The following is a 12,577-nucleotide window of genomic DNA, read 5'->3' as shown; positions in this document are numbered from 1 at the left end:
TGATATCTGGGTTTTTCAATTTTCTTTAAAAGGCCTTCAAACTCACTGATGACAACAATTTTTTAACTATGTCCAACAACCTTTTCTTGTAGTAATGTAATGACTAGATATTTTCAGATAAATATCTTTGATCTGTAGAATTTACTTGAATGTAAGGACTAAGACAAGGATGGAGTTACTTTTCACCACCAGGCAAATGTCCTTGAATCTTCTCAGTTAATGCTCAGCTTCTTACCTAATTCTCAGTCTGCCCAAAAAGGTGATCTGCCCTAACTAGGTGCTTAGTACATATTTATTAAATTGAAATAGTCTCTTATGTCCCTATAAAGCTGAAAAAAACAGTCTGGCAGTGACAAAGTTTCAGAAAGAATAACTAGCAACCCAGAGGGGAGGCAGGTATGCAGCTGCAGTGAGGTCTAGACTAAGAGTGGTAAAAAGAATGCTGAATAAATAGTTACTGGGGGAGATTCTGAGCTGAAAACCACACAGAGCTTGGAAGTTAAGTGAGCATAATGATACAGGAGCAAAAGTTGGCAGAGATGTTGTAAATGTCCTGTAAGGTCATTGAAAATAATGATGCCTCTGACTTCAACAGAAAACTACTTGTCCATCTCACTGAATGATACCAACATCTGATCAGTTACACAAAACCTGGCAAGACCTAGAAATACCCACCCTGAATCTGCGCCCTCAACTCCAGGTGCAGTCTACTGCTTACATCTATAAATCCGCCCTCCAAATGCTCTCAAATCTGCATTTGCTCATCATCTTTCCTTGCAGCAAGTGGCTGTCTGCTGTTACTCTTTGCCACCCTTTTTTCTGCATTGCTACAATAGCCTTCTAATTGGTCTGTTTTCCAGCATGCTCCCCTTTGATTATTTCTACAGCCCATAGGTATGTCATTCAGCTATTGTCTTTGCTTTACTTAGAAAGCTTTAATAGCTTTCCATCACTGTTAATATCATGTATCCTTAATAGTTCCTTCAAAAGGTGGGTGTGACCCAGCTGCCAACTCAGCCACCTGTACACCCTGGCATCTTGCAGTTCTGAGATGCATGAAGCAAGGTCTATGCAACTGGACCCCACCCTCTTCTCACACTTCTCCTCCCTCTGAATCTTCCTAGTGTTGGCTTAAGCATCTCTTCCTCAGGCAAGACATTTTTACCACCTCCAGACTGGGTTACATTCTTAATTATATATTCACCTAGGATCATGAGACACACTCACACTGAGAGATTTTCTACTAAACAGTTGGGCAATGGTCTTAAAAATTGTCAAAATGATGAAAGACAGAGGAAAGAGATGAACTGTTTCAGATTAAAAAGGACCTAGAAGACAGAATAACTAAATGCAAGTGTGAACCCGAGATGAAATGTGAATGAGATCTGTAGCTTAAACAAGTACTGTAACAATATTAATTTCCCGATTTTGATAACTACTGTGATGATGTAAGGCGTTAATAATTGGACAGAAATTGGTAAAAGATACACAGAAAGTCTGTGTACAATTTTTGCATTTTTGGAAGTCTGAAGATATTTTAAAATAATTTTTTAAATGCTCAATTAATACCTTACAAGTCTCTTCTGTAAGTCAAAGGACAACAAAAGGGAAACAGTTTGCAACACTCCCAACGGCTAATCTATTATTGCAAAACTGCAGGGACTATCTGCAGAACAGTAAGAATGAGAGAAAGAGTTGAATAAAAATGGCACATAAGCCCTGGCTGGTGTACCTCAGTGGATTGAGTGTGGGCTTCAAACCAAAGGGTCACCAGTTCGATTTCCAGTCAGGGCACATGCCTAGGTTGCAGGCCAGGTCCCCAGTGGGGGCCATGTGAGAGGCAACTACACATTGATGCTTCTCTCCCTCTTTTTCCCTCCCTTCACCCCTCTCTAAAAATAAATAAAATTAAAAAAAATAAAAAGTAAAAAAAATGGCACAAATAAACAAGTCATAAGAGAAATATAAATAGCTAAGTAACACGAGAAAAATGTTTAACTTCACTAGTACTTAGGAAACTATGACTTTGAACAAGATATTTTTATTTATGATTGATAAAATTTACATAATTGTCACACTCAATATGATGAGAATTGGACAAAATATGGGCAATGTTTTTAACATGCATTCCTATTGACCAAGCATTTACAAGATTTCTCCATAGACTATCTTGCCCAAATAATTCTCTCCCTTTCTCTCTCCCCACTCCATTACAGCATGATATAAAAATATTAACATTTTAGAAATGAAATAGCTTACAAAAGGGGGTATGTAAAATAAAGAATCTGTACAGTGGATGAAGCCCTGAGGGAGGACTTACATCTATAAGTGCTGAACCAGAAAGTTGTTCAAATTATAGCATTAAGTGAGAAAAAAAGCAAGTTGTAGAATACTATAGGAAGTATGACTCCATCTCTGTAATGCTATAACACAAATGTATTTAATGTGTATTGGCATTTGCAAGAAAATAGTTTGAACAACATACACTGAATTTTTCTCAGCTGTTCTATGAAGAATGGAATCATGAAGGATGTCACATTCAATTCATTTATCTCTGTACAATCTGTTACAAGTGTGTATCACTTCCTAATCAGACAAATCACACTTATTTTAAGCCTTTAAATTTGAGTAGGTAGCTCCGTATTTGAATTTTAGTTCTGCCACATCTGTGTTTCCAGATATGTGAGTTTTGATAAATTACTGCGTTTCTCTAGCCTACAGGGAGAATAACTGCATCCTCCTTGCTTTGCAATACTATTAAGGTAGTCATGGTGCAGTGGCTATTTAAGGGCTTTCTCAACCCAGAGGCACTGGTCTGGCCTGACAGCTGAGCTGCGTGGCCCTAGTGTCTGTCACACACCATACAGGCAGTTGCTGGAAACAGAACTTGACTGACTGCAGACCTGGAACACAGAGCCAGAGAACTCTGCCTAAACCCTGCTGCATAAACCCTTCAAAGTCAGTCCTACCAAATTCAAGGCCCTGACTGCTCACCCTTGCTCCCTCCAGCCTTTATGGTGACAAACCAGTTGGTTTTACCCACCTGTTCTTTAACCCTCTAATCTGGACCAGGTACTGTACATCTGTAGCTCAAGATGTAACACTTGTTTGCATCAGGTTAGTTCTCTGCTCAGAAATGCACACTGGTGCCCTGGTGGCTCAGTTGGTTGGAGCATCATCCTGTACACCAAAAAGGTTGCGGGTTTGATTCCCAGTCAGGGCACAGACAGATACCTAGGTTGTGGGTTCAATTGCTGGTCAGGGTCAGGGAGTATATGAGAGGCAACCAATCGATGTCTCTCTATCACATCAATGCTTCTTTCTCTTCTCTTCCACTTCCTCTCTCTCTCTGAATAAATGAATAAAAACATATCCTCTGGTGAGAATAAAATAAAAAATACACATTGGTACCCAATACACCAAGGTTGTGGGTTCAAGCCCTGGTTAGGGCACATACAAGAAGCAACCAATGAATGAATAAATAAGTGGAACAACAAATCAATGTTCTTTCTTTCTCTCTCTCTCTAAAGCCAATAATTAAAAAAAAAACATACTGGGAGAGGTCTAAATACCCTCACCAGCCCTTCAGAGCCAGAGATCTGACCCTTTTTCTCTTGTGCTGCATCATTAGACTTTGTTTGCCACTGCCCCCCACTACCCATCTTCCCCTGCTTCCTTTTCTGGTCACACCCTCTCTGCCTTGTCCAAACACCTGCCATTCAGTGTGCAACGCCCTCTAAAATTCCCACAGGCCCTGCGGTTGTCTGAATCCATCCATTGAAAAGCAGATGTTAGTAAGAAAATGAAACAAGTATACAGTGCCATTATAGAAACCTGAAAGCAGCTTGATGATTATGTTATTACATAAAAATGTCCATGGAAATCAGGAGGGAAAATGCAGAAAATGTAAAAATAGAAATACAAATCTGAATATAAAATTAGATTTAGCTCTTAAGTAGGTTTTCCTCAGTGCGGTTTAATTGACCACCTGCATCACAATCCCTCAAGAAGGTTGTCACGATGACCCACCCAAATACATGGAATAGAAGTCAATAGCGGTGGGATGAAAGATGGCATGGTTTTTAGAGACGAGTCTGAGAAGCACTGCCCTCCCCAGTTACCTGTCTAAAGCTTTTCAATACCATTATACTTGCCGAAGAAAAATAACCTTTATGTCATAAGAATGTGATGGAAATTTACATTTCTTTCAAAGCCTACATTTTAATTTCTTGAATTATTTATTCATTGGGAAAATAAAGTTCCACACCCAGTGATTCCAACTGATTTTCATCTTTTTGTTAATTTTTCTTAAACTACTATATTGAATCAAAGAGCAGTTTCTCTGCCTGACTGAACAAAACCACGAACACATGAAGGACTTACTCCAACCCTCTCTTTTCTAACCTCATTCCTTTCAACGTGTCCATTTTTTCCTCCTCTTAAAGAAAACTTATCTCATGAACCAGTTTATAAACCAACATTTCAAGGACAAAATCGATTGAGAAAAGAACTGCAGTAAGTCCACCAGAAGGCTGAAGCATGAACCCCCAGGCACAAAAGGCTCCCTCTACTTCTCAGTGGTGGAAATGCGTATTTCCAGTGTCAAAAACTAGGGCTCCAGCAACAAAATAAATACAATCACAGGGTCCTTAACTGAGCTGAATTCAACCAAGATCACCATTACTGACTGTGGTCTTCCTACCCCCTTTCATTAAAAGGTGCAGAACTGCTTCAACCACTCAAGTTTGAAGTGTAACACTGTCCCAAGGGACCCACCCATCCTGGGGTTTCCCTCTGAACACAGGAAAAGGCAAAATGGGCAGGAAGTATTCAGTAAGAGCCAGGGAGGGTAAAAATGAGTCATCATTACCTTCCCACTTCCAAATTCACCCAACAGTCATCAAAGCAAACAACCAAAATGAATAATTCATGATGGGTCCCAGGGGACCGTTATCACTTAGATGGACCCTTACCGAATCTGTGGCTTAGTCACCGTGATGCCACTGAGACAGAAGTATAGGGGAAGTTTAAAAAACAAAACACCAAATTCACCAAATCTCTAATTCTATCATCCTTAATCAAGTTTAAACTCATGAAATTTTAAAAAAAACTCCTTTAAAAGGAACTGAACTTGAGTTCAATAACGATGCTAGTTTACCCAAAGGGTAAATCAAAGGGTGCACACTGTGTTTTTAAAGATGAGATTTAACATTTTTTCTTCAACGAAATAGTCATGTTTTACCCAAGAACTTTACACAAGACCAAGAAAAGGTTTTGCCTCCTTAGAAAAAAACAATACTAGTTACAGGTTTCTGAAAATTATTGATAAGAACAAGAAGCTATATAAAGACTAATGTAATGTTAAATAGTAGCATCGGTGATGGCACAGTCAGTCTCTCCTAAAGCATCTGTGGGGGCTCTGGCGGGGCGGCTCAGCTGGTTACACCATCATCCCAATTTGCCAAGGTTGTGGGTTTAATCCCAGTCAGGGCACATGCAAGAAGCAACCAATGAATGCATAAGTAAGTGGGATAACAAATCAGTGTTCCTATTCCTCTCTCTCTACCCCTTCCTCTCTCTCTTTCTAAAGTCAATAAAAAAAAAAAAGCAGCTCTGGGGGAATTAGGAACTTTATATTCTTAGTTGCTATAGCAGTCTTCCCACTAAAACTAAAATCTGGCCTCTTGTAATTAGACAATAATTACTTCAGTGAGTCAAAGAACAGCTAAAATTTACTCTGCAGTTACTCTATAAAATATTGTAAATAGAAATAGTTACAAAATGTCACAATTCCACCATCACTCATGAATGGGATATAAGAGATGCTAAGACTGTGGTACCTGCCCAACAACTTAATGTGCACACACTCATTTGTAACATCTCTCCTTACACCCAGTGATTCTTTATGTATAAGTTGCATATAATGTAAATGTCTCCCTAATATAAGGTACTGTATATTATATACAATGTGCACATCATAGAATGTATACATATAGGAATATAGTGTATACAAAAGTATATGATGCATACCTAATACAATGTCTGTAACATCTACATCAATATTAAATGTATATAATATATTATATAATTAGATAATATTACATTATTCATTACTTATATAATATATAATATGAGCTATATATTACACATTATATTAGGGAGACACAGCCTCGCTGCCTCCAGCAAAGAATCACTGGGTATAAGGAGAGATGTTACAAATGAATATGTATTGCATATGTCAACTGTTAGGCAAAAACCAAAAAATAACTGATTTTTAAAGCAAGTATAATAACAGAAATTGGAATGCTTCTTAAGGAAAAATACCACTTAAAAATATGAAAGAATCAAGTAAAAATAGCAAAAATTTTGTTCAACAATCTGGGCCAGAATCCTACATTGGAGATGGCATATTCTACAAGGGAGATGATAGACCCGGGAATCTCCATGAGCACAAGCCTCCGGCACCTAGCATGCAGTACAGGAGACAGGGATGTGTTATCAGTACAAGTCTGGAAAGCAGGCCTTGGCGTCAGACCATCTGGGTCCGACTCCCAGCTCTATCACCTACCAGCATATGACCCGGAGCAATTCACCTGCATCTCTGTACCTCAGTGTTTCAATCTGCACAATGGTACCTAGTACATAAAGTTGTTTCCTAAATTAATAATAACAATAACAACAAATGCATATACACTTAACTTTTTGCTAGACACTTCTAATCCCTTTACATTTATACCTATGTATTCATCTGACCCTCCCCCACGCCTCATGAGATACAAATTGATATCCCAGTTGAACGATGGGGAAGTGGTGGCTTAGAGAAGTTAGTAACTTGCTCAGAGATGCACAACTAGTAAATGGCAAGAATTCACACTCCCAACTATGCCATCATCCTAGACACAACATGTGTTAGACTTTGCACAGTGCCTAGCATGTAGCACGTGTTCAATAACTAATATTACTAAATATCAGTCAAACGTTTGCACGATACTGAGGTTACACCAAAGCTCAGCAGCAAATAAGAAGGTTGCGGTCAATGGGTGTTGTCCCGTGGACGTGGAACATGTGAACAATCAGACTCGTGCCACAGGCTTACCATCCCCCTTCCGCATAGAACAAAGAATTCTGATGTCTGTCTTAAATTTTCCCTTCTCCCTTTCAGTGTTTGGATTAAAAGTCAGGCTATCATAATCTGGCAGGAGATCACCACCTGCCCTCCCTCCTTTTACTAATTCACTCCTCACCCAATTGCCAAAGTGTTCTTCCAAAAAGAGGTTTTCATCACTTAATCCTTCCAGGGAACCTATCTTGAATTGGCTACCTTATCGAATCAAAATTCAGCTCCCTGGTTTTCAAGGGCCTTAATAAAACGTGAAAGGAACACACCTTTAACACTTGTTCAAGGACCAAGTAAATACCTGATAAAAATGGCCAGGTTTCATTCTTCAGAGGATATCAGTGTTTGTATTACTTCAAAACAGTGATAAGCTATTTTTTATTTCATTTATTTATTTTGGACCTAGCCCATTAGAAAAAAAATAAACGTTTAAAGATTTCATTTGATTTTTTTATTCAGAATATAACAAGTTTGACTGGAGGACATAAATGGAAGAAGGTCAAACAGAGAATCTGCATTATTAATATGCATGATAATGTTAATATCCAGGCAAACTTAAGACATCTTTCTAATCTTTAGTCCTGAAATTAGATCATGAATCATAAACTTCTAATGATGGGGTATGGAAAGTCAGAACTATTAAAAAAAAAGAGGAAGGCATAGCAGCCTTAATATTCCAGATCATACAATGCAACCATTTCCAAAAGGACTTTGAAAGGCCAACTAGAGCAAATTAAAACATATGAATTACTGGTGCTTATATAAAGGAGTTGCTTTTCATAAATGCAAGTTACTAAGTAACTACCAGTCTGAATTAGACTCTGAACCAGCCACATCAATGGACAAACATACATGAATTTAATTTAAAATTTAGAAAGAAAACCAAACACCATGTGTTTTCATGACTTAGCCATTTTCCAAAGGTTTAATTGGCTTTTCCATTTAGCATGAGATGCTGGACGGTACTAGAAGTTCATCTGCCTTGCTTAGAAATGCAAATAATATCTGACAAAAGGTACATCCGGATGTGGCTACATCCAGATTATTCCTGAGTTGAACATTCTGCTGTCAACTCAGGATTTCTGAATGTACACTCACATATGCCACAGGGCAAGTCACATGTTCATCCAGCTGGAATAAGCTAGTCAACAGATACCAATAATGTACTTCTGTTTGTTTGTTTTTGTTGTATCCCAAAGGGATTGTTACTGTTCCTTTGTGGAAGAAGTTGATCTTACTTTATTGAATATATCAATGGGCTTCAATTTGATAAAAAGTTTGGTGATTCATATAATGTTATGTCTAGAAATAATCAACACTAGATGTGATGCAGTTAAGTTGGGAAGTAAAGACATTCTAGAATTGTTTTTCATTTAACAAATATTTATTGAGCATCTGTGATCCATTAGCCCAAAGGAAGAGACAGCTGACTCTAATATTTTCAGCGATGACTATGAGTCATTTCTTGTAGTATCATTCAAGTTACTTATAAATCTTTCACGAGGCTGAGAAAAAAACGCTAGCATTAGACAGAATCACAAATCTAGGGGATTACATCGTGTCTAATTTGTAACTGAAGGCTCCACGAAGGCACCTGCCATTTCCTAGGCAGCAACTACGTATTTCTTCTACCCTTCGTATTTTGAGCAAGAATTACCCGACTCTTCTGTGTGAAAAGCAACCTCACTCCCCGGGTTGATGCTGTAAGTAGGACTGGGAAGTCACTGAGGGAGGAAGATGATCAGACTGGTTTTGTTAAGTCCTAGCTGATGAAAGTAAAAAGAGGTAACTATTATTAACAACTCTTTTGACTGCTTTTATCAGTCCCAGAGCCAACCCCAGAGACATTCTCTGCTCCAGGGGCAAATCTCTTGGCTGAGGACACCCTTGGTGATGCTGCTCCCCTCGGGTCCTCTCCTCAAGCTTATGAAGCAGCAAAAGTAGGCAAGGAACTGGCCCTGAAGACCACAACATGGGAAAGTGACTAGGATTCTCTGCCTCATAATTTCAATGGTGCTTGTTTTACCAAAGAATATAATAAAATGAATTTTTTAAAAAAATTCCCAAGAATCAGCTGATACATAAATTCCAGCTGACATGCCCAAGTGGCCGACAACATGCTTGGATATAGGCTTGAACAGAAAAGCAGCAGCCAGTCATTCTCCAGGTAGATTCCACGACAGTTCCTGCCTTTGAATGAAGAGGCTATAACAGAGTAATTGTAAAGAGGAATCTATTTCTCAAAGACACGAACCTGAAATTTTTTTAAATCAGTATTTATAGCTACAAAATGTCTACTACAATTCAGCTATAGAGTACATTTTTGAAATTGAGTTGAGGATCCACCCCACAAACATAAGATTGTTCATTGAAACAAAGTCTTGGGAAAAAATAAAACCCAGTGGCTTAATCCCTATAAAACTATCACAGAAAACTACCACCAAAAACTTCACACAGGAAGTCAAAAATCCAGGTGTAATTTATCTGCTGGAGCAAACCTGACACTGACAAGGCCTTGAATCATGAAATCATAAATCAGCATCTTACCGATACAATAATTTTGGAAACTCCCTAAAATCTAGGGCTCCGTTTTCTTCCCAGTGGCTAGCAAGATGTTTGGAAAGCAGTGCACTCACTGGAGCTTAATCTGAAAGCTGTCTGTTCTTACTTTCTACCAAACACTGATTTCCAGAGAGCCACCCACACCCCATGCCACTCAAACACTTAAGATTTTTTTTCACTCCTCTAGATCAGATTCTGTTTCTTGAATTACTTATTACATACGTATTTTTAAAGTTTTTTAAAAATTAAATTCATTAAGGTAACATTGGTTAATAAAATTATATAGGTTTTGTAATTTAAAAAAAATTTCAGTAATCACACCATCTTAGGCCCTCGGATATCAACAGTGTGGGTTATTTTAGAGAGTTCTGGAAAATTATGTTCCAGTGACATTACACTTTGTGCATTTCATTAAAGACATTTGGTTAAGGCCTAAATTGCTCAGGTGAGGGGAAATGTTAGGAGTTGCCCATAAACGGCATAAAAGTAAACGTCATCTAGAGAGGCATGCTATATACCCGACAAAGGTAAAAGTCTATTTTTCTAATCCTGGCCCCTCCCTTCTCCACACCACGCACCTCCAAAGGCAGAGCGGTGGTCTCTTTCAATGCCAACACCATGTCCAAGTTGGAACCACAAACACGCGTGTAGGTCACTTACAGAGTCCGGCCCTGCCACCTAGAGCCACAGCTTCCTGCCTGACTCATCAAGGTGAAACGAACCCCTAGGGGCCGGCTGGGGCGGCACTGAAGCATCGCAGGCGGAGGCAACCGATCAGGGCACCTGAAGGAAGTGAGCCAGCAAAAGGCATTCTCTTCCCGCGCAACGAACCCGAGACCCGACGCCGCCAGCGGAAGAGGGACTGGCGGCGCGCCAGGCCACCGTGCACGCAGAATCGGCGTGCACACTCGCCTGCGCTGGTGCGCGCTCACACTCATGCATACATGCGCGCACGCGCACCTACTCACCAGCAACCCCCGATGTCTGGACCCCGCGTGGGACGGCGACTGCAGGGGCTGCACCTGCGCCTGTCGTGTGGCCTTGGCATCCGTCCTGCCGCTGCAGCCTGAGCCGCTCTGGCTTTTGCTAGAAGGCACTGCAGCTGGGTGCTAAGGCAGCCAGCGTGAAGGTGCCGGCTCGCTCGCCTCGGCCGTCCTTCCTCCGGGTTCCGTGGACCGATGGAGCTTTGCTAGGTCCACTCGCTCCGGGTGCGTGCGTGGTTCTCGTCCTCCCCTTGGCTGCAGTGGCTGCGTAGCGCCGGGGCGATCAGCGTCCCCGCAAACCCACGCGCAGGCCGGCTGATCCCGAGCCTGTTGCCGTCGTTCCTCTGCCGCCGCTGCTGGAAAGAAATTGTCACTGCTGTGGTCCCGGCCTCCCCTGACCCGGCCTCTGGGTGCCGCCTCCGCCTCTGCCTCCGCCCCCTCTTCCGCCGCTGCGGCCTCCCGCAACCGGCAGAAGAAGCTCGCAGGTGGAAAAGCAAATCTCTGCGGTGGGCCTACTGCGAGAGCGAAACGAATGGGTGCGACTTTCTCATCTGAAACCTGGCACGCCGCTCCACAGCCCCGAACCACCTGGACTCCCAATTTACTCTACCATCAATTTCACGGAAGACTGCAGTGCACACACCTGTGATACAGATGGATTTGACCATGAACTTGGGGAAAAGATGGGGTTTGGGGGAAAATCCCACTTATACCGCCTATTAGGAATCCCACCTTGAGATTTGTCCATAACCTACTCCCACCGTGAAATACTTTAATCCTCTTTCCCTCCATGCCCACTTTACCCTCCACAGGTAATGCAAATTATTATAATATCATCTGGATGTTATTATATTATAATTATCATGTGCAGTGTCTTTAGTATGGTCCTGGTATAACGCCAGATGCTCCAACTTGAAATCTTATTTCATCCTCTCCACAGACTTGTAAATGACACTCTCATTTTATCCATGATGAAGGAACAGTAGAAGTTAAGATTTAAAATCTGATTTAACACCAAAAGCTATTTTTATTGGCCAGGAAGATTCTACTGATTTATAAATGTTTTACAAACATTGCTGTTGCTTGATGAAACACAGGCACTTTCCCCGTTTCCATAGTTTGGTTGGGAGGCGACTTGCAAGTGAGCGAAGTGGCGGCCTACAGGGGCAGTGGAATACCAGTTTTTCCTAGCCTGATTTTCCCTTGGAGATTAAACTGCCAGCCCTGGCTCTGCCACTAACTGACCTGCTTAGCCTCAGGCATTTCAACTTCTTAGGCCTCATCTCCCTGCATTGGTTTTTAAAATAAAATGGTTTGACAATCTCGGAGAATTTTTAAGAAGCCATGTCATTGTTTTTCTAATTTTGAATTTGGTTCCAAGTTTGAAAGTCAGAAAAATCCATGGAAATTCAGACTTGTGGCACGTTCTAAAAAGATGGAATAACTGGCTACCTTTGGCCCCTGGCAGGTTTTAACAACGACCAACCGGAGCCGAGTAGCAGGTGTCCCCTTCAGACTGTGAGGGTAGTATTCAGTTTTCCACAGCCCCACCGCTGCTCTACGGCCCACCCCACTGCCACTGGAGGATATGGTAGACAGTCGTGTTTGCAGTTCTGAACTAGATCATCTCATGACCTACAGTCAGCCTAAAATTCAGTGATAATTAAGAAGGTTACCCAGATTACTAAAAAATGTTATGAAACAAGGAATTCCACAGAAAATACTTATAATGGCAACTGATCATGGTCTTGCTGCCTAAAATTTGAGGAAGAGGGTAGAGAAATAAAATGGAGTCACTATAGCCAAGCTGTTAAATTACTAAAGCAAGTAGGTTGATATATGAAGAAATCATTCTATTCTTGTTTTAACTAGTCTGGGAACGTAAACTTTTGAACTATCTAGTCCTGCATCAATG

General features: G+C 40.7%; 1 protein-coding gene across 3 annotated transcripts in view; it reads right to left on the bottom strand.

The window, feature by feature from the left end:
* STAMBPL1 (STAM binding protein like 1) overlaps positions 1–11,272 on the bottom strand; it is a 46,338-nt gene extending 35,066 nt beyond the window's left edge. Inside the window, exon 1 of one of the 3 annotated variants that reach the window (XM_028512096.2) lies at positions 10,648–11,272. The gene's annotated coding sequence lies outside the window, so the exon portion shown is untranslated. The other 2 variants (XM_036026963.1, XM_036026964.1) reach the window with 2 other exon arrangements.
* Between the last annotated feature and the right edge of the window lie 1,305 nt (positions 11,273–12,577).

This window comes from Phyllostomus discolor, chromosome 5 (genome assembly GCF_004126475.2).
Source record: "Phyllostomus discolor isolate MPI-MPIP mPhyDis1 chromosome 5, mPhyDis1.pri.v3, whole genome shotgun sequence".
In the NCBI taxonomy this organism is placed as follows: domain Eukaryota; kingdom Metazoa; phylum Chordata; class Mammalia; order Chiroptera; family Phyllostomidae; genus Phyllostomus; species Phyllostomus discolor.
Note: the sequence above shows the minus strand (reverse complement) of the source record. Positions and strands in the feature narration are given on the sequence as shown.